The sequence below is a fragment of the Hesperophylax consimilis genome, chromosome 8 (assembly GCF_061612785.1).
Source record: "Hesperophylax consimilis isolate HC1 chromosome 8, BYU_Hcon_1.0, whole genome shotgun sequence".
In the NCBI taxonomy this organism is placed as follows: domain Eukaryota; kingdom Metazoa; phylum Arthropoda; class Insecta; order Trichoptera; family Limnephilidae; genus Hesperophylax; species Hesperophylax consimilis.
The window spans coordinates 40,982,685-41,006,703 of NC_142843.1; the positions used below are offsets into that span (position 1 = coordinate 40,982,685).

The 24,019-nt window shown below is 35.0% G+C and overlaps 1 long non-coding RNA gene and 6 other non-coding genes across 7 annotated transcripts in view; all 7 read right to left on the minus strand.

Moving 5' to 3' along the window:
* The window catches only part of LOC149422068 (uncharacterized), a 29,021-nt gene extending 7,025 nt beyond the window's left edge, over nt 1–21,996 (minus strand). The window contains exons 1-2 of the long non-coding RNA XR_016302526.1: nt 21,875–21,996; nt 19,166–19,227 (exon numbers count right to left, since the gene is read on the minus strand). This is a non-coding gene — a long non-coding RNA (uncharacterized LOC149422068). The remainder of the gene's footprint in view (nt 1–19,165; nt 19,228–21,874) is intronic.
* LOC149422069 (5S ribosomal RNA) lies at nt 10,576–10,694 on the minus strand. The gene has a single exon (XR_016302580.1). It is a non-coding gene; the product is annotated as a 5S ribosomal RNA (ribosomal RNA).
* Nucleotides 11,018–11,136, minus strand: LOC149422070 (5S ribosomal RNA). Its single transcript, XR_016302581.1, has one exon. It is a non-coding gene; the product is annotated as a 5S ribosomal RNA (ribosomal RNA).
* On the minus strand, nt 11,460–11,578 carry LOC149422071 (5S ribosomal RNA). Its single transcript, XR_016302582.1, has one exon. It is a non-coding gene; the product is annotated as a 5S ribosomal RNA (ribosomal RNA).
* Nucleotides 12,169–12,287, minus strand: LOC149422072 (5S ribosomal RNA). The gene has a single exon (XR_016302583.1). It is a non-coding gene; the product is annotated as a 5S ribosomal RNA (ribosomal RNA).
* Nucleotides 12,611–12,729, minus strand: LOC149422073 (5S ribosomal RNA). Its single transcript, XR_016302584.1, has one exon. It is a non-coding gene; the product is annotated as a 5S ribosomal RNA (ribosomal RNA).
* On the minus strand, nt 13,053–13,171 carry LOC149422074 (5S ribosomal RNA). Its single transcript, XR_016302585.1, has one exon. It is a non-coding gene; the product is annotated as a 5S ribosomal RNA (ribosomal RNA).
* Nucleotides 21,997–24,019: the final 2,023 nt, after the last annotated feature.

Genomic DNA, 24,019 nt, shown 5'->3' on the forward strand with positions numbered 1-24,019 from the left:
ATTATGGAATACATCTGTATGAATTGGCAACAGTGTTACAATAATTATCAATGTTGCCAGTTTGTCAGAAAAACCATTTGATATACTGTTAATAAAATTTTCAAAATTTGTATGGAAATCGGATGCATAATTTATGTTGATCTACCCAAATTGGCATACTTATGTTGATCTCATATATATTGATCTATTCCCGTAGTATGTTGATCCAGGTAAGAAGTTATTAGACAAAGTTGATTATGTGTCCCTATATATGGTTTTACTAAATGAACCAATCAAGGGGCAATCGGTGGACTGTTCATCACAAGGTTTTATGTGATTCCGTAATCTTTTGTGATATTGAACTCAAAGTATTAGTCTCTAGAGTCGAATATCGCATGAAATGACTGTGAGATGGTACCGTTTCAAATCGAAATGACGTGTGTTGCTTGAATTGTTTATAAGAAATGTATGCGTATTTAGATTGAAACGAAAATTTCGCAAAAACAAATCCATAAAAAAATCATAACTTAGCAGGGGTACACAGGTTCATAGGGTGAGGTTTGTCTAAGTCCTGGCGGCGGATGCGTTTGCCCATCTACTGCGTGGCGGGCCGGATCGAAAAAGAAACTGGTTGAGGGATACCTTTCGACCATAAAAATCCAGAATGGCGGCAAAAGGAATAATGTTATGTTGGAAATTTTGAACCTGTATCTTTTGATTTCTGATTACGCTTCGTGACTTAGTAGGGGAGGCCGGGTTCTTGGTTATAATGGGTAATTAATGGATCATTGGACGCGGTTGGAGCTAACTAAAAACTGTCCAAAGAAGCGAAGCTAGCAGTCCACAATGGAGTGCTGGTACCTACCCTAATATATGGAAATGAGGCATGGAATTGGCAGAAGAAGGCTGAAAGTAGACAGAATACTGTAGAAATGAGATCACTGAGGCATATGTGCGGTAAATCATGTATGACGAAATGTGCGTATGCTGTGTCTATTCTACAGGTATTTTATAAGAGCCTGTTAAAAGGAGCTAGCAGCATTGATCCCCGGTGCACCGTGCACGTGCTTGATACTCGACGGACACGAGCGGAACACAGGTTCGCAGTAAAGTTGATGTTATCTATATATGAACGGGTCGTTTCTCCGACTCGTTTTACCGTAAGTCGGCTCGCATGTGGAACGAGCTATCAGCATCTGTTTTTCCTCCTCCATATAATTCGCGCCTCTTTAAGACCAGCATTAATAAATTAATTCCTACATCCCCTACCTTAACCCGCCTCATAACGCTGCCCAACAATGATCATTTTGTATGTCTTTATATTCAAATTCGCAAGTATGATTTTTTTATGTGACACCTATCACAAGAGCGCCCCTGTCTTTACACTTTAAGAGGACATAAGACGTCAAAATAATATCAGTTATGGGCGTTTTTAGTGGGCGCGGCTATAGCCCTTAGAGTAATACTATAGCCCAAAACATTTCGTTCACGCCCCGCGTTGGTCAAAATTTCGCACAGTGTGACATAGTTTGATTTCACACGGACAAGTTTTATAATTATAAATTTAAAATGATAATAATAATTTTCATAATTGTTGGCATTAGTTAATGAATTGCATAATTTGCATGGTGTTTTGAAAATCGTGGTATCTACATACAGTATATAATCATCTGCAGTATGCAAGGCATCCCAAATAATCATAAATCACAAATACTTTTTTGTTATTATTTTTTTTCTTGATAGAACAATCCCGATGAGTTAAAAAACTCACTGTAGGACGGGAGGAACTTACAATACATAGGTGGGAGTAATTAGGTACAATTTTACATTGGTATTTTGATATCAAAATTATAAGTTTCACATACGAAACAGTACAAAAATAGAAAAATAAAATATTTTTACTAATAAAACTTTGACATAGAAAATAGTTCGTACATTACAGTTTTTTACATCTCAGATTTTAGATTTTATTTCTTGCTAGAGCAATCCCGATGAGTTACAGAACTCATTGTAGGACTAGAGGAATTTACAATACATAGGTGGGATTTAATGGGTAAAATTTTATGTCAGTATTTCGATATCAAAAAACCTTCACCGTCCAATGCTTTGTTTTTCTTTTGAAGTGGAAAAAATATTTCATCGGAAACCAAAATGAATGTACTTCTTATACTATCTACAAATTGAATAAGCTCAGGAATCGCTGGAAGTTTATCGAGTGCGTATACATGTATATACCTACATATTTATAGATATATAAAATTAATTAAGCTGTCATTTTACAATTATTTTCTGTAGAAAATTTAGCCCAAAAATTTACTTTTAAGTGTTTATTTATGCAGTACCGTCTCAATTCCGTTAAGCATTTTCCTTGGTGCCGTCATTTTGTTCGGGATAAAACTCATTCTGTCTTCCGTTTTCCCGTATTTAACTGAAACGTACGTATATATTAGCCAAGAGATTTATTATAAATTGGTTCAATTTTACCTTAAATTTGAAAATCATTTCAAAGTAAGTAAGTGCAGTAACTTGGGGGGATAATTGTACAATTAAATCTACAACAAATGATCTAACAATCTAAACTTAAAAGATGAATAACTCTTTTTAATATTCGAATGACTTTAGGTACTTCACAGGTAACATATGTCTAATTGTCTGTATGGAGAAAAATTTTCGATGTAGAGTATTTGTTTTATGGAAAAAAAAACTTTCTAATTTCCAAAATTTTATACCGGTCACTTTGTATAATACCTTAGTCTAGGGCAGACCCAGTTAATTCTTGAAAAATCTGTTTGCATAAGCAATTTTTAGTTAAAATATTATATTAGGTATTTATGGCATGTCTGAGTTCTTCACAATCAGTTCCAAATTTTCTGTGCCCAAAAATTGGTGTGACTGAAACCCAAATAATATAATTTATATGTAAAAAGAAACTACATTGTTTATAATTATTATATTTGAAATACTTTTTATATGAAATAAGTTTTACTTGATAATCATTTTTAGGTGTGACGATTACAAATAAAAATCGCACATAACAGCGGAACTTTTTATTCAAAAAAATATTTAAGGTAATATTTAACTATTAAAATAAAGAAACTTAAGAATTAAAAAAAACTTCTACCAAATAAACTGTTTTCATATTTTTTTAACAATGTCCAAATTTATCTGAAACATGACCACTGTGCACATTTTAAGTATAAACAATTGAAAAAAAGTAATGTTTTCTTTTATATTAATCTATACTAAAAACAGTTGAACCCTTTATAATCCATCCATTAGTACATATCATAAACCTCAGTCTCACTAAAGGTGAATTCCCAAACAAACTCAAACTTGCCCTAGTTCAACCAATTTTTAAGTCCGGAAATCCTACTGACATAACAAACTACAGACCAATTTCTTTATTATCATCACTATCAAAAATTATTGAAAAAATAGTAAAAAAAAGACTTATCGACCATCTTACAAAATATAACATACTCTCGTCAAACCAGTATGGCTTTAGAGAAGGACTCAATACAGATTCAGCTATTTTAGAACTAACATCACATATAACACAAGCCTTAGACAAAGGTGATAAATGCCTGGCAATATTTCTGGATTTAGCTAAGGCATTTGATACAGTATCTCATCCAATCCTTCTAGCCAAGCTCAAAAAAATCGGAATAAAGAATAAGGCATTTGATTGGTTCAAATCGTACCTCACAGACAGAAATCAATGTGTTAAGCTACCATCGCATAAACCATCCCACTCAACTAGCATTAACTTTGGTGTGCCACAGGGCAGTGTACTCGGTCCCACACTTTTTCTCATTTATATCAATGACTTATGTAAACTATCTATTATTGATGGCAATATAATCACTTTCGCCGATGACACTGCCCTAGTACTAAAAAGTAAGACATGGGAAGAAACATTTCACAGAGCGGATCTAACATTGCAAATTATTAAACAGTGGTTGGATGATAATCTACTCACCTTAAACATAACTAAAACGAAATATATAACGTTTAGTCTTAATATTCCGAGTCAGCCTTCAATCAATCATACACTAAAAATACATTCTTGTAGAGATAACTCTAGTTGTCTGTGCAATCCACTAGAACGAGTAGATTCCATTAAATATTTGGGTGTAATAATTGACAATAAACTACGATGGGAAGATCACGTAATAAATGTTACAAACCGTATACGGAAACTGGCATATATCTTCAGGTCATTACGAAATATTCTTAATAAAAATACACTAAAAACGGTATACTTTTCTTTATGCCAATCAATTATATCTTACGGTATAATAGTCTGGGGAGGATGCTCTAACACGATATTAGATCCATTAATTAAAGCTCAAAAATTGATAATGCGGACTATTTACAAAGTACACTATATTCACCCCACGAAGGACTTATTTAACGACTTCAAGGTACTCAACATAAAATCCTTATACGTAAAAAACATATCCTCCTACTATAAATTCAAACATACGAAAAAAAATATTTTTGAATCGACCCATAATACAAGATATTCCAACAAATCGAATTATACTATTCGCCCAATAAAAACCTCAATGGCACAAAGACAATTTAACTTTCTTGCTCCAAAAATATTCAATAATTTAACGTTAGAAATAAAATCAATAGCCAAATACGACAGTTTCAGGAAAGCGCTTGGGGATTTTTTGATGTGTGATTGTTATAGTGTTAGTAGCCTATTCCAAGTACTCAGATAGAGGTGTATATATTGTTTATATGCGTGAGGATGCGTCATATGGGTGTATGTATAGGTACATGTGCTGTTATATGTATATAGGTATGTCTGCTGCTATATACACATGTGTGCTTGCATGCACACATATTAAAAATTATATATATAATTATGTACATTTTTACAATCTAATGCTAATTTACTTCTTTCTCCTTTCTAATTTCTATCTTCTACTTTTTATTACAATTTTTCCAAAATTTTAGCTTCATCTATAGTTACTAATTTCATATGTTTACACTAGATTTCATATTTCATACAAATTAATTACACTCAATTGGTCACCATGAAACAGGCAGCCGCCTAGTATGGTGATTCATTATATCTACTTTATGTAAATTTCATAATAATGTAACATGTATTAAATAAATAAAAAAATAAATAAATAAATAAAAATATTGGTGAAACATACAAAAAACCTTTACTCACTTGAGGAAGGAGTTAAATTATAAAAAACAGAAAATTTCACTAATAGAATTAAAAGTAATCGTTTGATTAAATAAATAAATACGTAAAAGAAATCACCGTACATTCGGGCCGGAACAGAGACGACCTTTCCGGCTTGAGCTCTGGCCGACACTGGCCTGGAACGGTCTAAGTACTTCAGCACCTGCACACGAATACAGTTGCGTGCGTTACAGTATTAAAGTACTTACGGCCGTGTTTCCTTTAGCGGTATAGAAATTGGAAATTTCAGAGTGTTATATTTTGATTAATTCTTATGAATAAATTAATAAAATCTCTAAAGTTTCTAGAGAGATTCGTCGGGAAGTTACTAATTCATCGTCTACAAAAATAAAATCTGGTGCTTGCCGCTTATCTTACAACATTTTACAATGAATAAAATGTACATACCTTTTTCCATAATATATTTAATGATAAGGTCCTGTTTTTATTAATCTTATATATAAATAACTTGCATCCCTTCGAATCCCTCAAGAAACATTTAACATTTTAGTAATAAGCTCATCAGAAATAATTAAAATGTGAACGTCGGGGCAAATCCCCGTTATCAGGGTATTGTGTCACCTTAAATACAGAGAAACTATGTCGCCACCCAGTTGGGCAGCGTTATAAGGCGGGTTAAGGTAGGGGCTGTAGGGATGAATTTATTAATGCGCATCTGAAAGAGGCCCGTATTATATGGAGGAAAAAACACACACATGAGCGGACTTACGCAAAAACGAGTTGGAAAAACGACCCGTTCTCATAAAGACAACATCAACTTTATTATGAACGTGCGTTCCGCTCGTGTCCGTCGAGTATCAAGCACGTGCACGGTGCACCGGGGATCAATGCTGCTAGCTCCTTTTAACAGGCTCTAATAAAATACCTGTAGAATAGATTTCGTCATACATGATTTTACCGCACATATGCCTCAGGGATCTCATTTCTACAGTATGCAGTCTACTTTCAGCCTTCTTCTGCCAGTTCCATGCCTCACTTCCATATATTAGGGTAGGTACCAGCACTCCATTGTGGTGTTTCGCTTCTTTGGACAGTTTTTTACTATCTCCAACCGCGTTCAATCATCCATTGATTACCCATTTTAAATAATTACCCATTATAATCAAGAACCCGGCCACCCCTACTAAGTCACGAAGCGTAATCAAGAGAGGTGGCAAGAAGTTCAAAATATACCATATAACATTATTCCTTTTGCCGCCATTTTAGATTTTTATGGGCAAAAGGTATCCCTCAACCAGTCTCTTTCGATCCGGCCCGCCACGCAGTAGCTGAGCAAACGCAACAGTGTACCCCTGCTAAGTTATGATTTTTTTATGGATTTGATTTTTGCGAATGTTTCGAATAGCTCTAAAGATGATTCTTTTTTAAATCATCTCATATAAACAATATGACCGGAAATCGGCTGAACTAAAAAAACAGCTACAAGGTGGTTACAAATACTATTATATTAAATCAATTTTGTCATTTAATTCCCAAACAATGTGTAAATACACGTATGACGGACATGCACTTGAGCTTATAAAACTTGGGAGCTGTACTCACAGAAACTGGAGTTTAGTTGTAATACGGGGTCAATTGTACCGGTATATCATCCCCCGAAAACATTAACATAGAAACCATATAAACTACTAAATGCGGTTTAAAGCTAACGAATCCACCTAGATTTAATCAATAATCCCATATTTTTAGATTCCATAAGTACACACTCTATTGTGTACCTAGAGGTAAAACTAAGATATTGCACAATATTGGCAAAAATATGGCAGAAATCGCTCCAGTGGATAAGTAATAAAACGTATTTTATAAGCGCTTTTAAAAAAAATTGTCTAAAGAAACAGATAAATTTTTAAAACAATTATGAATAAAGTACATTCTGGAATCGTTAATAAGTCGTTTTGAAATATTTCGCCGTGTTTAGTAATCAATAGTATCGCGGTGGCACGACGCAGAATTCCATAGCCGTTGATTATCAAAGACAAAACAAATAAAATTATAATTATTATATGGGTTAAATGTATTATAATCAGGGTGTTGTCACATCCCGGCAGTCCACAGGTGCATTGTTTTAACAACGAAGAGTTGGTCTGATCACATTTTCAATACAGTATTATATTTTAACGAAAATAGTTTTCATACAGAGAATATACAAATAAACCTTTTTTGTGTATAAAAACATATCTGCTTTTAAGTTAAGATGTGGTGTGATATGATTTGTATTTTTTTATTAAACACTAATATGAAGCATGAAGGAATTATCAAAATTTAAATAAAATATATTGAAGTGTTTTATCTTATCTTTTAGTTGGTATTACTATAAACTGCACGTGTTAGTTCTACTTCTGCCATTTGTGTGCTAAAAATACTTTATTCAACTTCTCGAAGCTAGCAGCTGTGGCTTTTTGTAGGAAATATGATATCTGATTATAATATTTCTGTTTTCATTTTTTACAAATAAAAACTTGTGTGAATACCGCACCAGAGTCATACAGTCCTAACCGCTCCCGTCTGGAGCCAGTGAGACTATGGCATCCTCAAAGGAGACCTCGAAGGAGATGACGAGGAGGAAGGTGGGAGAGTACCTGGCTATTCAGATATGGTCACCAAACACTAATTGTAAAATAGTGCAAATTAATTTTAATAAAATTTATTTGAACCCGCGACTTTCGGATTGCTAGTCGAGAGCCACCTCAAGTAGTTTGATATGTTTGGTGACTTAGCAGGAGTGCCCGGGTTTATAGGGTGAGGTTTGTTCGGTTCTTGGCGGCGGATGCGCTTGCCTACCAAATGCGTGGTGGGCCGGATCGATTATTCCTCTTTCAACGCATCGCCTTGCAACGCAGTAGGAGAGTTGGATTCTTAAGTTTATCACTCGAACACACTGACCCCCAGATTACTACCCACCTATCATACCTATTTCCTTCCCAGAACTCACTGTCCTTCCTTTCTTTCAAAATACCCCCAACACAGCATTCACAAAGATGACATAGGCCTTGAGAGTTACGATTTTCCTAAGGGCCTCCTGTGTGGAGACGATGTAAAAAAATACAAAAAATAAACAACTATCTCGCTAAATCGTTGGCGGTGACAAATGGTAGGGGTATTGGTTATTTAATAAATGGTTCCCGGGGCGGCGGTACACATAATTGTAATAATTCTCGAGGGCTCTGATGTACAGACATTATGGCTCCTGTTGATTGATGAACATATACTAAAACATCGTTGGTTGGAATCGGTGCTTGAAATGACTTTAGCCATGTTTAATAAAAAACAAATTGGAATAAATTTTTCAGCAATTTTAATTTAAAATTTGAAAAATTAAATTCTCACCAATCTAATCGCCGCAATTTTAATAGGCACATATTATGGATATTACGCTTTGTTTCTACTTAATCATTACAAGAAACTTACGTCGGGAGAGATGGTAAAAGATACATTAAAATAAAATTTGATTCAATCAATGTTCAAAATTTCTCTTTTAAAATGACTCAATGAACCTCACCCCAAGAACCCGGGCACCCCTGCTTAGTCACGAAACGTAGTAAATGATGCATTAAATTTACATTTTTGTTGAATCAAGTTCAAAAGATTTTTTAAGCATGGATTTGACGTTTGCGAAAGTTCCATTTCAATATAAATACGCGTGAGGCAGTCTATCCTATTTAAGTACAAAGTCATTTTCATAGAATATGGATGTTCTAACAGAATCTAAAAAGTACCACAACGCGCGCGAAATTGGCGGTTACAAGTTACAACACATGCAAGCCGTCAAGTTTGTCAGAAATATATAGATCAACAAAATAAATCGTGTAAAATGTATATGCGACCGAAAAATGGGCGTGGCTTACAGCTAAATCTCGATGACACAAGTTGATCTGTAGGGATTTACATATGTATGCCAGCTTGGGTAATGGATCAACATATCCGGGGTGGATCAACAAATGCAAACGGATCAACATATACATGGCGTACCGTCGCGCGAGATCAACATAGTACGAGAGGGGATAAATATATATATATATATATATATATATATATATATATATATATATATATATATTTATATATCTACTTTCAAATGTAAAACATAATTTAAAACGTACCTAAATGACGGCCTCTGTTATCGAGGGGTAAGGCTATCGACTAGCAATCCGAAGGTCGCGGGCTGAAATAAATTTTACTAAAATTAATTTGTACTATTTTACAATTAGTGTTTGGCAACCAGATCTGAATAGCCAGGTACTATCCCAACTTCCTCCTCGTCATCTCCTTCGAGGTTCATAATATCTTCAGTCTCACGACAACCCCGATTTGGGATGCCATAGTCTCACTGGCTCCAGGGACTCTGGTGTGATATTCATATTTTTTTTTTTAAATGAAAACAGAAATAGTGTCAGTGAATAACATTCATTTAACATGACCACCCAACGAGAGGCTGATTTGTTTCACAGTTTATGGATGACACGTGCAGTGCTATACTAATACCAGCTAGAGGAGAGCGTAAAACACTTCAATATTTTTTTATTTAAATTTTGATAATTCCTCGATGATTCATATTAATGTTTCATAAAAAAATACAAATGAAATCACACCACATCCAGACAAAGAAGCCGATATGTTTTTATACACTAAAAACGTTTTTTTGGATATTCTCTGTATGAAAACTAATTTCGTTAATAAAATAATACTGTATTGTGAATTTGATCAGACCTACTCTTCGTTGTTAAGATAATGCACCTGCGGACTCAGGCCTTAAAGTAATAATACTCTAAGTCTCTAGCCGCCGGCCGGGATATAACGACACCCTGATTAGAATACATTTAATTGTTTTGTCTTTGATATCATAAATATTTTTAATAAATTAAAAACGGCCATGGAATTCCACGTTTTGCCACCGCGATACTATTGATTACTTAACACGGCTAAATATTTCATAACGACTTATTAACGATTCCAGAATGTATTTTGAAGTGAAACTTCTTTACCCGCGTCATGCAATTTCGAGTACCGGAGTAAAACCAACTCATGACCGAAACGAAAATGCGGGACCGATTAAAGTTCATTTGATCTAGTCAAAGTTTTGAAGTAAAATATAAATGCTTCTTAGCTCATCTCGACAACTGGCGTTGGTGGTGTAATGGTCAGCGTAGTTGCTTTCCAAGCAGTTGATCCGAGTTCGATTCTCGGCCATCGCACATAATTTTTTTGTTTTTAACGCCTTTTTTTTTTCAATGGTTGACCATAATATCAATCCACTAAGTAATATTTTAGGCCTGTAGCATACTTGAAAAGTTAAAGAATGATATAAAATTTTTTATGATGTTAACGATAAAAAAATAAAAAAAAACATAAAATTACCATAAAAAATGGGCCAACGGCACGCGGTGTTCCCAAGCGGTCACCCATCCAAGTACTGACCGCGCCCAATGTTGCTTAACTTCGGTGATCGGACGAGAACCGGTGTGTTCAACATGGTATGGTCGTTGGCAAACGCTAAACAATATTAATTTCTATTCTACCTGCCAATAAATATATGAAAATTAGTATAAAAAAGCCCTAATAATACTGAAAACATTAGCAATGTGTGTGCGACGTTGATAAAAATAATCATTACATACGCGCTTGAAAAAGATCGTAATTACATCCATAACTTTGCAGGAATTTTTTTTTTCAATGGTTGACCATAATATCAATCCACTAAGTAATATTTTAGGCCTGTAGCATACTTGAAAAGTTAAAGAATTTTATGATATTATTAATGATAGTAACGATAAAAAAATAAAAAAAAACATGAAATTACCATAAAAAATGGGCCAACGGCACGCGGTGTTCCCAAGCGGTCACCCATCCAAGTACTGACCGCGCCCAATGTTGCTTAACTTCGGTGATCGGACGAGAACCGGTGTGTTCAACATGGTATGGTCGTTGGCAAACGCTAAACAATATTAATTTCTACTCTACCTGCCAATAAATATATGAAAATTAGTATAAAAAAGCCCTAATAATACTGAAAACATTAGCAAGGTGTGTGCGACGTTGATAAAAATAATCATTACATACGCGCTTGAAAAAGATCGTAATTACATCCATAACTTTGCAGGAATTTTTTTTTTCAATGGTTGACCATAATATCAATCCACTAAGTAATATTTTAGGCCTGTAGCATACTTGAAAAGTTAAAGAATTTTATGATATTATTAATGATAGTAACGATAAAAAAATAAAAAAAAACATGAAATTACCATAAAAAATGGGCCAACGGCACGCGGTGTTCCCAAGCGGTCACCCATCCAAGTACTGACCGCGCCCAATGTTGCTTAACTTCGGTGATCGGACGAGAACCGGTGTGTTCAACATGGTATGGTCGTTGGCAAACGCTAAACAATATTAATTTCTACTCTACCTGCCAATAAATATATGAAAATTAGTATAAAAAAGCCCTAATAATAAGAGAGAAGAATACTAGAAGTTTCACTTCTGTCTTGCGTAGGCTTGACACACCCACTTTTTTTTATTTATTACTGTTTTAAAAATTTTTCTGTTTCTTTAGACGATTTTTGAAGTGAAACTTCTTTACCCGCGTCATGCAATTTCGAGTACCGGAGTAAAACCAACTCATGACCGAAACGAAAATGCGGGACCGATTAAAGTTCATTTGATCTAGTCAAAGTTTTGAAGTAAAATATAAATGCTTCTTAGCTCATCTCGACAACTGGCGTTGGTGGTGTAATGGTCAGCGTAGTTGCTTTCCAAGCAGTTGATCCGAGTTCGATTCTCGGCCATCGCACATAATTTTTTTGTTTTTAACGCCTTTTTTTTTTTCAATGGTTGACCATAATATCAATCCACTAAGTAATATTTTAGGCCTGTAGCATACTTGAAAAGTTAAAGAATGATATAAAATTTTTTATGATGTTAACGATAAAAAAATAAAAAAAAACATAAAATTACCATAAAAAATGGGCCAACGGCACGCGGTGTTCCCAAGCGGTCACCCATCCAAGTACTGACCGCGCCCAATGTTGCTTAACTTCGGTGATCGGACGAGAACCGGTGTGTTCAACATGGTATGGTCGTTGGCAAACGCTAAACAATATTAATTTCTATTCTACCTGCCAATAAATATATGAAAATTAGTATAAAAAAGCCCTAATAATACTGAAAACATTAGCAATGTGTGTGCGACGTTGATAAAAATAATCATTACATACGCGCTTGAAAAAGATCGTAATTACATCCATAACTTTGCAGGAATTTTTTTTTTCAATGGTTGACCATAATATCAATCCACTAAGTAATATTTTAGGCCTGTAGCATACTTGAAAAGTTAAAGAATTTTATGATATTATTAATGATAGTAACGATAAAAAAATAAAAAAAAACATGAAATTACCATAAAAAATGGGCCAACGGCACGCGGTGTTCCCAAGCGGTCACCCATCCAAGTACTGACCGCGCCCAATGTTGCTTAACTTCGGTGATCGGACGAGAACCGGTGTGTTCAACATGGTATGGTCGTTGGCAAACGCTAAACAATATTAATTTCTACTCTACCTGCCAATAAATATATGAAAATTAGTATAAAAAAGCCCTAATAATACTGAAAACATTAGCAAGGTGTGTGCGACGTTGATAAAAATAATCATTACATACGCGCTTGAAAAAGATCGTAATTACATCCATAACTTTGCAGGAATTTTTTTTTTCAATGGTTGACCATAATATCAATCCACTAAGTAATATTTTAGGCCTGTAGCATACTTGAAAAGTTAAAGAATTTTATGATATTATTAATGATAGTAACGATAAAAAAATAAAAAAAAACATGAAATTACCATAAAAAATGGGCCAACGGCACGCGGTGTTCCCAAGCGGTCACCCATCCAAGTACTGACCGCGCCCAATGTTGCTTAACTTCGGTGATCGGACGAGAACCGGTGTGTTCAACATGGTATGGTCGTTGGCAAACGCTAAACAATATTAATTTCTACTCTACCTGCCAATAAATATATGAAAATTAGTATAAAAAAGCCCTAATAATAAGAGAGAAGAATACTAGAAGTTTCACTTCTGTCTTGCGTAGGCTTGACACACCCACTTTTTTTTTTTATAAAGTGCCTATAAACTACATTTTATTATTTATCCACTGGAGCGATTTCTGCCATATTTTAGACCGGTCGGTGGCCGAGTTGACATCGCGTTTGGGTCCCACCCAGGCATAGTGTGTTCAATTCCTGGGCTGGCTAAGTCCCCCATCACAACACAAGCAACATTTTCAGCTGACTGTGGTGGTAGTAGGAGATTTTCAAATATTGCCAGGTTATTCTTAACCCGGGAATGTTTGTCTTTCTTTTCAAAAATTAGTTTATATTGTTTATGTTTTTATGTTTTCGGGGGATACCAGTACAATTGACCCAGTACTACAACTAAACGTCAGTTTTTTTTTTAAAGTTTCTGTGAATATAGCTCCCAAGTCTTGCTCAAGTGCATGTCCGTCCGTAACACTTAGTCAATGTACTTATTTGTTCGTTGTCCTCTCGTTCCTAATGTGAAGTTGCTATTTTAATTTTAATTCATAAATGAGATCCCTGAGGCGTATGTGTGGTTAAACCATGTTTGATCGTGTGAGGAATGTGGAGATCCGCAAAGAGTGCAAGGCTGATGTAAGCGTAATGAGTAAGATTAAGAAAGGGACGCTTAGATGGTTTGGGCATGTAGAGCGAATGAGCGAAGATAGGAGTGTGTAAAGAGGATATATGATGCAAATGTGAATGGTAGCAGAAGTCGGGGAAGCCCGAGGAAGACATGTCACGATCAAGTGAATCAGATACTCGAGTCGGGTCATGTCAAGAGTCAGAATAATAGAAGAGTATTATGAGACGATGTATGAATGTGAATGAGGCAAGAAGTGTGTGCCAAGACCGAGTTGTTTGGCGGTCCGTCCTCTCTGTCTACCCCTGCGGGGAAACGGCGTGATCGTTAATTAGTAAGTTAGTTAAATATACACGTTGTTTGGGGGAAAGTTTTATCTCATTCATAAAAAAAAACTTTTTTCCTTCTTTTTTATTGAGATTAAAGCAAACTATGATATAAACATAATTTTATTTTTTTATTTTATTACACTAAATAGTTACGGTTCGTGACTAGACTGATTTTCTTGATGCCAGATAGTATATTACGTTAAACATAATTGAAATTTTGAAAAATTATTTTTCAACTAATTAAAAAACTTCTTTTCCTCGTCGAAGTTATTAAAATTGGACAACTTTGGTTGAATTGGTTCAATTGGCCACATATAGAATTCATTTGGCCCACTGTAAAAAAAACTTCATATAAAATATAATCGAACAAATTGATTAAATATAATTGCATTTGTAACCACCTTGTAGCTGTTTTTTAGTTTATGATTTATTTATTTCAAAGAAAGATGCCGACTTCCGGTCATATTGTTGTATAATATTAAATATGAGATGTTTCTTTTAAGAGCATTTCATTTTATTTAGAGAACTTTAAAATATAAACATTTCCGGTAAGGGTTCCATGATAACTCAACACAGTGACAATTCAACACACCTTTAAAAAGTGATGTAAAGTCATTAGAAACGATGAATAAAAAATTTAAACCTTACCAAACCTAACCTACTTAACCCAGTTAATAATGTTTTTGTTTCATCACTTTCCATGACTTTACATAACTTTTTAAAGATGTGATGAATTATCATTTTGATGATTTATCTGGTCATCTCCGGTAAGATGTAACAATCGTTTATACAGAATATTAATATTTGAAGTTGAGTTGAGTTCTGCGATTATTAAGCTTACGAGTTTTTTTAAATTCTAAAATAATGTGATAATCGATAAAAGATGGGTGGATTCATTGCTTATAATATAGATCATTTTGTATGTCTCTATATTCAAATTCGGAGGTATGACTTTTTTATGTGACACCTCTTACAAGAGTGCCCTTGTCTTTATACGTTAAATACATAGAAACTATGTCTCCACCCAGTTGGGCAGCGTTATGGGGCGGATTAAGATAGGGTCTGTAGGAATGAATTTATTAATGCGGGTCTTAAAGAGGCCCGGATTATATTGAGGAAGAAAAACAGATGCCGATAGCTCGTTCCACATACGAGCCGACTTACGATAAAACGAGTCGGAGAAACGACCCGTTCATATATGTATAGATAACATCAACTTAACTGTGAACGTGTATTCCGCTCGTGTCCGTCGAGTTGTCGAGTATCAAGCACGTGCACGGTGCACTGGGGATCAATGCTGCTAGCTCCTTTTAACAGGCTCTAATAAAATATCTGTAGAATAGACACAGCATACGCACATTTCGTCATACATGATTTTACCGTACATATGCCTCAGGGATCTCATTTCTACAGTATTCAGTCTACTTTCAGCCTTCTTCTGCCAGTTCCATGCCTCACTTCCATATATTAGGGTAGGTACCAGCACTCCATTGTGGACTGCTAGCTTCGCTTCTTTGGACAGTTTTTTCTTAGCTCCAACCTCGTCCAATCATCCATTAATTACCCATTATAACCAAGAACCCGGCCACCCCTACTAAGTCACGAAGCGTAATCAGGAGTGATGGTAATAGATGCAAGTTCAATATTTCCCATATAACATTATGCCTTTTGCCGCCATTTTGGATTTTGATGGTAAAAAGGTATCCCTCAACCAGTCTCTTTCGATCCGGCCCGCCACGCAGTAGGTATTTTTTTAATGGATTTGATTTTTGCGAAAGTTTCGTTTCAATCTAAATACGCATACATTTCTTATAAACAATTCAAGCAACAAACAGTCGAATGAACACGTCATTTTGATTTGAAACGGTACCATCTCACAGTCATTTCATGCGATATCCGACTCTAGAGACTAATACTTTGAGTTCAATATCACAAAAGATTACGGAATCAGATAAAACCTTGTGATGAACAGTCCACCGATTGCTCTTGATTGGTTCATTTAGTAAAACCATATATAGGGACACAGATCAACTTTGTCCAATAACTTCTTACCTGGATCAACATACTACGGGAATAGATCAATATATATGAGATCAACATAAGTATGCCAATTTAGGTAGATCAACATAAATTATGCATCCGATTTCCATACAAATTTAGAAAATTTTATGAACAGTATATCAAATGGTTTTTCTGGCAAACTGGCAACATTGATAATTATTGTACCACTGTTGTCAATTCATTCAGATGTATTCCACAATAGCAAAGTTATATGGTGTTAAAGGTGGATCAACATAGTCTAACAACTTCTTACTGGATCAACATACTCAACATATATATATATATATATATATATATATATATATATATATATATATATATATATATATATATATATTAGTTTCCTCAATCTGTTTATTGTGGAGTTTATTTGATTCTTCCATTTGATTTTATTGTCGATAATTATTCCGAGATATTTAATTTGTTCTTTACTACTAATATGAATACAATTTGAGTTACAGGGTGTCATTTTAAGTAGACAATTTCTGTCGTGAACTTTAATGTTTACATTTATATTTGAAACATTCTCTGTTAGGCTCAGAGGTAGAAAATTAGTTTTTTCAAAACTTAAAGAGAGAAAGTTTTTGTCAAACCATTGTTTAATGATATTTATTGCATTATTTGCTGATATTTCGGCCTTTTTTCAAGAGTTTTCTTCAATCTACTGTATCATCCGCATAAGATATAATCTTTCCGATGATTGGGAGTTCAGAAAGTTCATTTACATATAATATAAATAGTATTGGGCCTAACTCAGTTCCTTGTGGGATTCCAATTTTTTTTTCTATATCACTTAACTTGTTGATTACTTTCACTTGCTGGGTTCTTTGATATAGATAACTATTTACCCACGATTTAGTTTTGTCAATTATTCCTAAATTATTTAGTTGTTTATTATTTATATTCATAATTTCGTTTATAGTGTTCCATGTTTTTTTAGGGTTTTTTATTTGATTATTTTTTCTTTGTAATATTTTTCTTTCATGTCTTTAATAATTTTTATGAGTTTTGTGAAATATTTTATATCCAGTTTTGATGTGATTATTGTTTGGGTTTTTTTGTTTGTTTGAAAGAAGAGTTTTTCTTTTTTGCGGATAGATATAATTAAGCCTTGCGTAATCCATGGTATAATTTTCCTAAATTTAGCATTAATTTGGAGATTAATATAGGTGGTACAGTCAGCGATAAGAGTATTTAATGTTTCTTCAAAATAATTTGCAACATATTCAAGTGGTTTTTATTATTTTATAGTTACTTTATTTATTTAAGAATGCGTCCATTTAAAGACATATTTAATACATTGATAACTGGAAAAACCGAGGATGTTCGTTTTGTATTAGGCATTAAATGATGATGATGTTTTTGTTACGTAATTCTGCAAAGGATTCAGATGATTCTGTGTGATTATACAAGTAAAAAAAAAGTAACTTTTCCAATTTTTCAACGTTTTAAGATAGATTTCAGGTAAATAAGTTAATAAAGTAAAGGAAAAATAAATATTTTTCTATGGAAAAATATTGTTCTATGGGAAAAAAAACAATGGATTTGGAATGCCGGGGCATGCTTGACAGCTTGGCTCTATCAAACATGTTGACTTAGAACCATCTTAGAACCATGCTCGTCGTTGAGTACCCCAGGCAGGGCATAGACACTAGACACACCATAAAGACGCTTGGTCAAATCGTAAATTTCTGTCGAACATCAAACAAGGATTACGGCCGGCCCTTGAATCTGTTTAGCCGTTCTATCGATATCGAACAAAAAAGCATCGAGCGAGAACGTACACGCGTTGAGATATAAATGAGCGTAATGCAAAATCATGTGTTTATGATTTGAAAATTTGAATGTTTCAGATTAAATAAAATTTATTGCATTTAACACTAAAATTTAGGTTTGAAGATTATGATAGTGCTTTAATTAAATACTGCGAGTAGAATACATCTTGGCCTTTGAAATAATCGAGTATTTTTTTAAATAAGTCTTTTTATAAGCCCAGAAAAAAATAATGTATAAGGCGTACGAAATCTGCTTTAAAGTTCAAAATCTCCTACTTACGAACCCATTTTCGGTTATGATTTTATTGTATAATGTGGCAAATTAAGTAATTTATAAAATGATCGAAAAAAAAATATTTATGCCTGAACATCCAGAAAATAAAATAAAAGGCACTTTTAGGCCATGTTTTTTTCTTGCATAAATCAAAATAGGCGGATGGTGTTAAGCGGGAATTTAAACCTTATTGCCATCTACGTAGGGGTTGTTATTGATAGACGCTCAATTTAAAATATTACACGACGTAGTGCATCGCCTAAACGAGCGTGGGCACATAGCTTATGCTTCTAGATAATCGGTAAACAAACGATGATAGCTTGATGATACTTTGTCTTATCACCGTTCTTGGATCTGTTTATTTTTGTTCTTTGTTTTTAAATGCATCTATTTTAGAATGCGAGGTTTTAACTTGGATATTGAAATTGTTATTTATGAATTCCACAATACCTTAACAAACAACCTGCTCAAATCGCTTCAATAATTTTTTTCGAAGTTTACTTCAATATTTCTTTTTATGAACCTGTTCATTCATGGAGGAAATCTAGTATAGTGATTTATTTAAAACGAGTGTCAAACTCCGTAATGTTATTCATGTTCAGTCATCGTCTAAGTAAAATATGGCGACCTGTTATGTCATCAAAATGACAATTCAACACACCTACAAAAAGTGGTATAAAGTCATGAAAAGTGATGAAATTAAAACTTGGTTAAATAGGTTACGTAGGTAACCATTAAACCTAGTTTTTGTTTCATCACTTTTAATGACTCTATATCACTTTTTAAAGGTGCGTTGAATTTTTATTTTGATGAAATATCATGGAACCGTAAAATATACCTCATATAGAATCTTAATAATAATAATCACCCTTATCCTCAAATGTCCATTTCCAGTGAACATCTTCGTGTTGTCTGGTTGTTAGATCTTCCCTAAAACAACAATCAAATCAATAAATAAAAATCAATCAAAACGATACAAAATAATATGTATGTATTTGGTACCTATGTGCTGCGGATTGTGATACTATATATGTGACGATTATTCTCGGAATCGTTGCGTGTTTTTTTACGTGTTCAGTGATATGAGTTGATAATGTTATGACGGTCGAATGAAATTTTAAAGTTTAATCATTTGGCTGTTGTTGTGCAACGACAAGCTACTATAATAATATAAGCCATTCGAGAGCAATCAAAAACATTCGAGACTTGAAGTTATGGACCACGCAAGGTAGCCTGGAAATTTCGAGACTCGCCTTCTTCTAATTGCCTTCTATATAAACGCCGCCGTTGTACTCACAATGAGACTAGCACGAGTGCTGACAACTATTTGACAACTGACAACAACTGCGATGGGCGACAATCGCGTCGTCGGCCTGCAGCGAGCGAGCAGCGGAGCAGATCATTTCCAGCTTGAAGAAGATTGGACGAGAGCAGATTTTTTTTATGGTTTGAAATATAGCCGCAAAATTGTTACTGTCTGGCGTGTGTTCTACGCAACCAGGCTCCGCTACTTTCCAGCCGGCTGGAGCATGCCTGCCGGCCCCTTGTACAGGCGTTCGCGCCCCCAACTGCCTTTCTTAAGGCTAATAAAGCGCGCCAATAATAAAATATGAATTTTTCCTCCGCAGGTGCTGGCAGGAAAGACCGAGTTCCCCGGTAGTGATGACCCTGGGGAACATGACGCACTCACAGATCACCTTTGCAATGCAAAAACATCAAGGGGTAGACAAATTGTTTACCTACACGTTCACCAAGGGCGGCCCTGCCAACATCTTCATGCGCACGATGGAGGACCACAGTCGGACCATGGAGGCTCGCGGCTTCCATACGTTTACGTCCGAGGCTGAAAAGCTGAAGAAGGCCGTCATCAAAAACCTGCCGAGCGTAGACTAGGCCGACATTGCAGAGGATCTGGAAGCATAAGGCTTCCTGGTTGTCAAGTTGGTCAGGATGTCGACCATATCCCATTTACCTGGCGCACTTCAAAAAGGAAGTAAACATGGGACAGCTGCGCCCGGCTGCTAAGTACCTGTGCTACTGCCGCATACGCCTGCAGAAGCACCGAAGTAACCACCTGCAGCATGGCACTCAGTGCTACCGGTGCCAGAACTTCGGTCACGGGTCCCGGAACTGCTCACACACGACAAGGTGTGTGAAGTGCTTGTCGAAGCATGCGTCGGCAGAATATCCCAAAACGACGAGAGACGATCCGAGGCGAGCAGAGGCTAACATCCGGCCAATTACAGAGGCTGCCCGAAGCGGGTAGCGTACGTCACCTCAATTAAGCAGGGACACAGACAGTCCCAACGCCTAGCACAATAGGGCCCTAGCAGGCTACGTCCTCAGGCGAGGACGGATTAACGCACCTGGGTCAATGAGAAGAAAAATGTAGCCGGAGGCTCCGCCCCCGCCCAACAGCAGTCCGAGCCCCAGCCGCCCCAAGGAACCCCAGAAAATAGCGTAACTATAGGAATGCCGACTGAGACGGATTCAAAAAGGAAGTCAACGAACGAATATAACTCACTTGGGGAACTGTGCGCTCGCAAAAAGAAATCGACGCAGCCACAAGCACTCTCACGGAAATACTTCAAAAGCTCGAGACACACACACATACCTCTCAAAGAAGTACACTCATACACAATCAAGCTTCCCGAGTACATTTTTTCGCTCATCAAGGACCTAAATCGCCCGCGACGCATGTACCACCGCATGCGCGACAAACAGCCTACAACTGTCTGCAGAGGTAAATCAAAAGCGAAATTGCAAATCTCAAGTGCGAACTTTGGAATTAAAAAGTCGCATCGCTCACGCTGAAGGACAACTCCCTGTAGAAAATAGCAAGCGCGCTGGGACACAAATTTATGTTTTTCTCTGTTATTTGTGCACATCTCAAAAGCAAAGGAAGGCATTTTATTCACAAAAAGAGTCTATAACGAGGTGTTTGTGCCAGCCGGTGACAGCTTGTCTGACTGACGGGCTTACGAGTATGTGCGATGCTAAACGCTTTAAATCACCATTTATCCACTGGACTCAGTTCAGTGCAACCACGCGCGTTTTCTAAGTAACCTATCTTCACTTTTAACTCATCTAATCACCCATATGAGGTAAAAATTGTGAGGCGCATGTAACGCCGTTCTAATGGAATCTAGAAGTTTCACCCTTGCCTTGGTAAGAATGAAGATATCTGGATTGTGCGAGAAAGATCAGCTAATGCAACGGTCACAAGAATATAGTGACGTGCTGAATCATCGGTGTACAAATCCGGTGGGTAGGTACCATAATATTGATTATTCCGATTTGTCACGATCAAACGGTATATAAAGGTATCCAACACGGCCACTAATTGAACCGGAACGTAACAAACACATTTCCAGACAGATTAAACGTCAAATGGTCAAGTTAAAACAGAACATCGCTCGTCAATTTCAAAAACAATAATATATGATGATTTAATTAATAAAAATAATTCATTCCCGAATTTTAAAAGTGCTCAAAGATGGTACAAAGATTACATTTGGTCACATATTAATGCACGCCACTACCTATATAATACATAATTAAATCAAGATGAACTCACCCGGGCTCCGGAAAACGGTTCTCGTCATATTTAAATCTAGTAAAATCGTGATAAAGTTGATGTATTCCGTTATGGTAACAATCAGTACAGAGATCATAGCCGTTACAATCGGTACATTTGTACCTTAGGCCCAATATTGGATCAGCATTACAACTGTCACAAGCGACTGATCCATGATAAGTATCTGAAAAATTGATTTTCACTGTTAATACGATGATCTATTTAATACACATTATATTATGATTAAAATTTTACAAGAGAAAACCCTTATAAGTATTTATTAAAACACTAACTAAAAACTAGCCAGCGTAAAGCTATATATATTTATAAATTACTACATGATACACATATTATAAAGTATTCCGGTTTAAGGACAGTAAAATTATGATGAATTAGCATACATATTTTCTACAACAAAAAGAAAGAAAAAACGAGACAAAGAGAAAAAATAAATAAATTGGTGATTGTTTGGTAACATTATTATTGTAACATACGATAATTATAATAACATTTACTAAAGGATTAAAACATGTAGGTAGGTAACGGATGTTTGCATTATACATTATAGTCCTAAATACATTTTTGTATAAAAAAAGAACAAAAAACAGAAGAGAAGAGAAATAATAAAATAAAACAATGGATTATATAATAATAGCATTCCATTTTAGCAGTTACGCACCCCGTGCGAAGTTAGGTCATGTAACGTAAACTTCACCCAGTGACTACGAATGGTTATCAAATGAAATTTAGATTAATACCATGTATATTTCATAGAAAAAATAGGGACATGCTTATTACGCACTTTTTTTTAATTAAAAATAATAATAACGTGGCATTTATATAGCGCAGTTTAGTGTCATTTCACTTCAAGTGCGCTTAACTATAACAAACTTAAAAATGGTAATTCAGTATTAGTGGTTCTTAAAATTATTCCTACAGTGTGCCTTACCCAATACAGATCTAATATTATAACACTAAATACACTGTTTATACAAAGTGATGACAAAATTTAGAATAACAATAATAGCAGGAGAGGACCAAACAACAATATTAAAACTAAAACATAATATAAAACAGGAGGCAGTTTGTGCTCAGAAATGAGAATTTTCTGAGCAGACATTTTAAAAAGGTACAATAAAGAGACAACCGAAACCAAACAATTACCTGAAGTTTTAGAATATGGTTTGTTATAAAATGAGATTAAACACACAATATATTAGTTAGATAATAATGAGAAGTTAGTATTTCAGATTCCGAAAATGGAAAATAATGCATTTTGGTAGGTACTCCCGCTGATACTCACGTTTTTATTTTTTTTGATGAACGTATTACTAAAATCTCAAATTTTTAAATATTTATATTTAAGATTATTAAAATCCGGATCTTACTATTAAAATCCGGATCTTACTTTTAAAATCCGGATCTTACTATTAAAATATTAAAATCCGGATCTTACTATTAAAATCCGGATCTTACTATTAAAATCCGGATCTTACTATTAAAATATTAAAATCCGGATCTTACTATTAAAATCCGGATCTTACTATTAAAATATTTTACGTAAAACGGTTTGAAAATTTAAAAATAAATTTACTAGTAAGGTTCTGTTTTTATTAACCTTAAATAAAAATATCTAAAAATTTGTGATTTTAGTAATACGTTCATCAGAAATAATTAAAATAAACCGCACGGAAAGATCGATTTTCTAGGCCTGCTACGGCAAAATCGTCCGTAGGTCCGTCCATTACTTTACTTATGTCGTTAAGATTCCCACTTAACATATTTGATAAGGAAAATTCAACCCCAGGTTAAACTAGGGCCGCGCTTCGCATATGTTTTCACTGCTTCACTTACGTCGTTAAGATTATGGCTTTATTTTAGGGTATTTGTCTCATCAAAAATAAAATCTATTGTTCACTTGGCGGCATGCTTCTAGAACGTTCGAGGCTTTATAAGGCGCAAGCGCACACTTAGAACTCACTACTAGCCAGGACTACGACCGACGGGCGAAAATCCTGTCGCCGCAACAACTGAGCTACAATAGATATTGGCAGTTGTTTTATGTACAATATCGTATTTTACACAAATCTTACAAATCAGTTTGATTGTAATAAGTAATAATGGTAGATTGGTGCGCTTTCATCG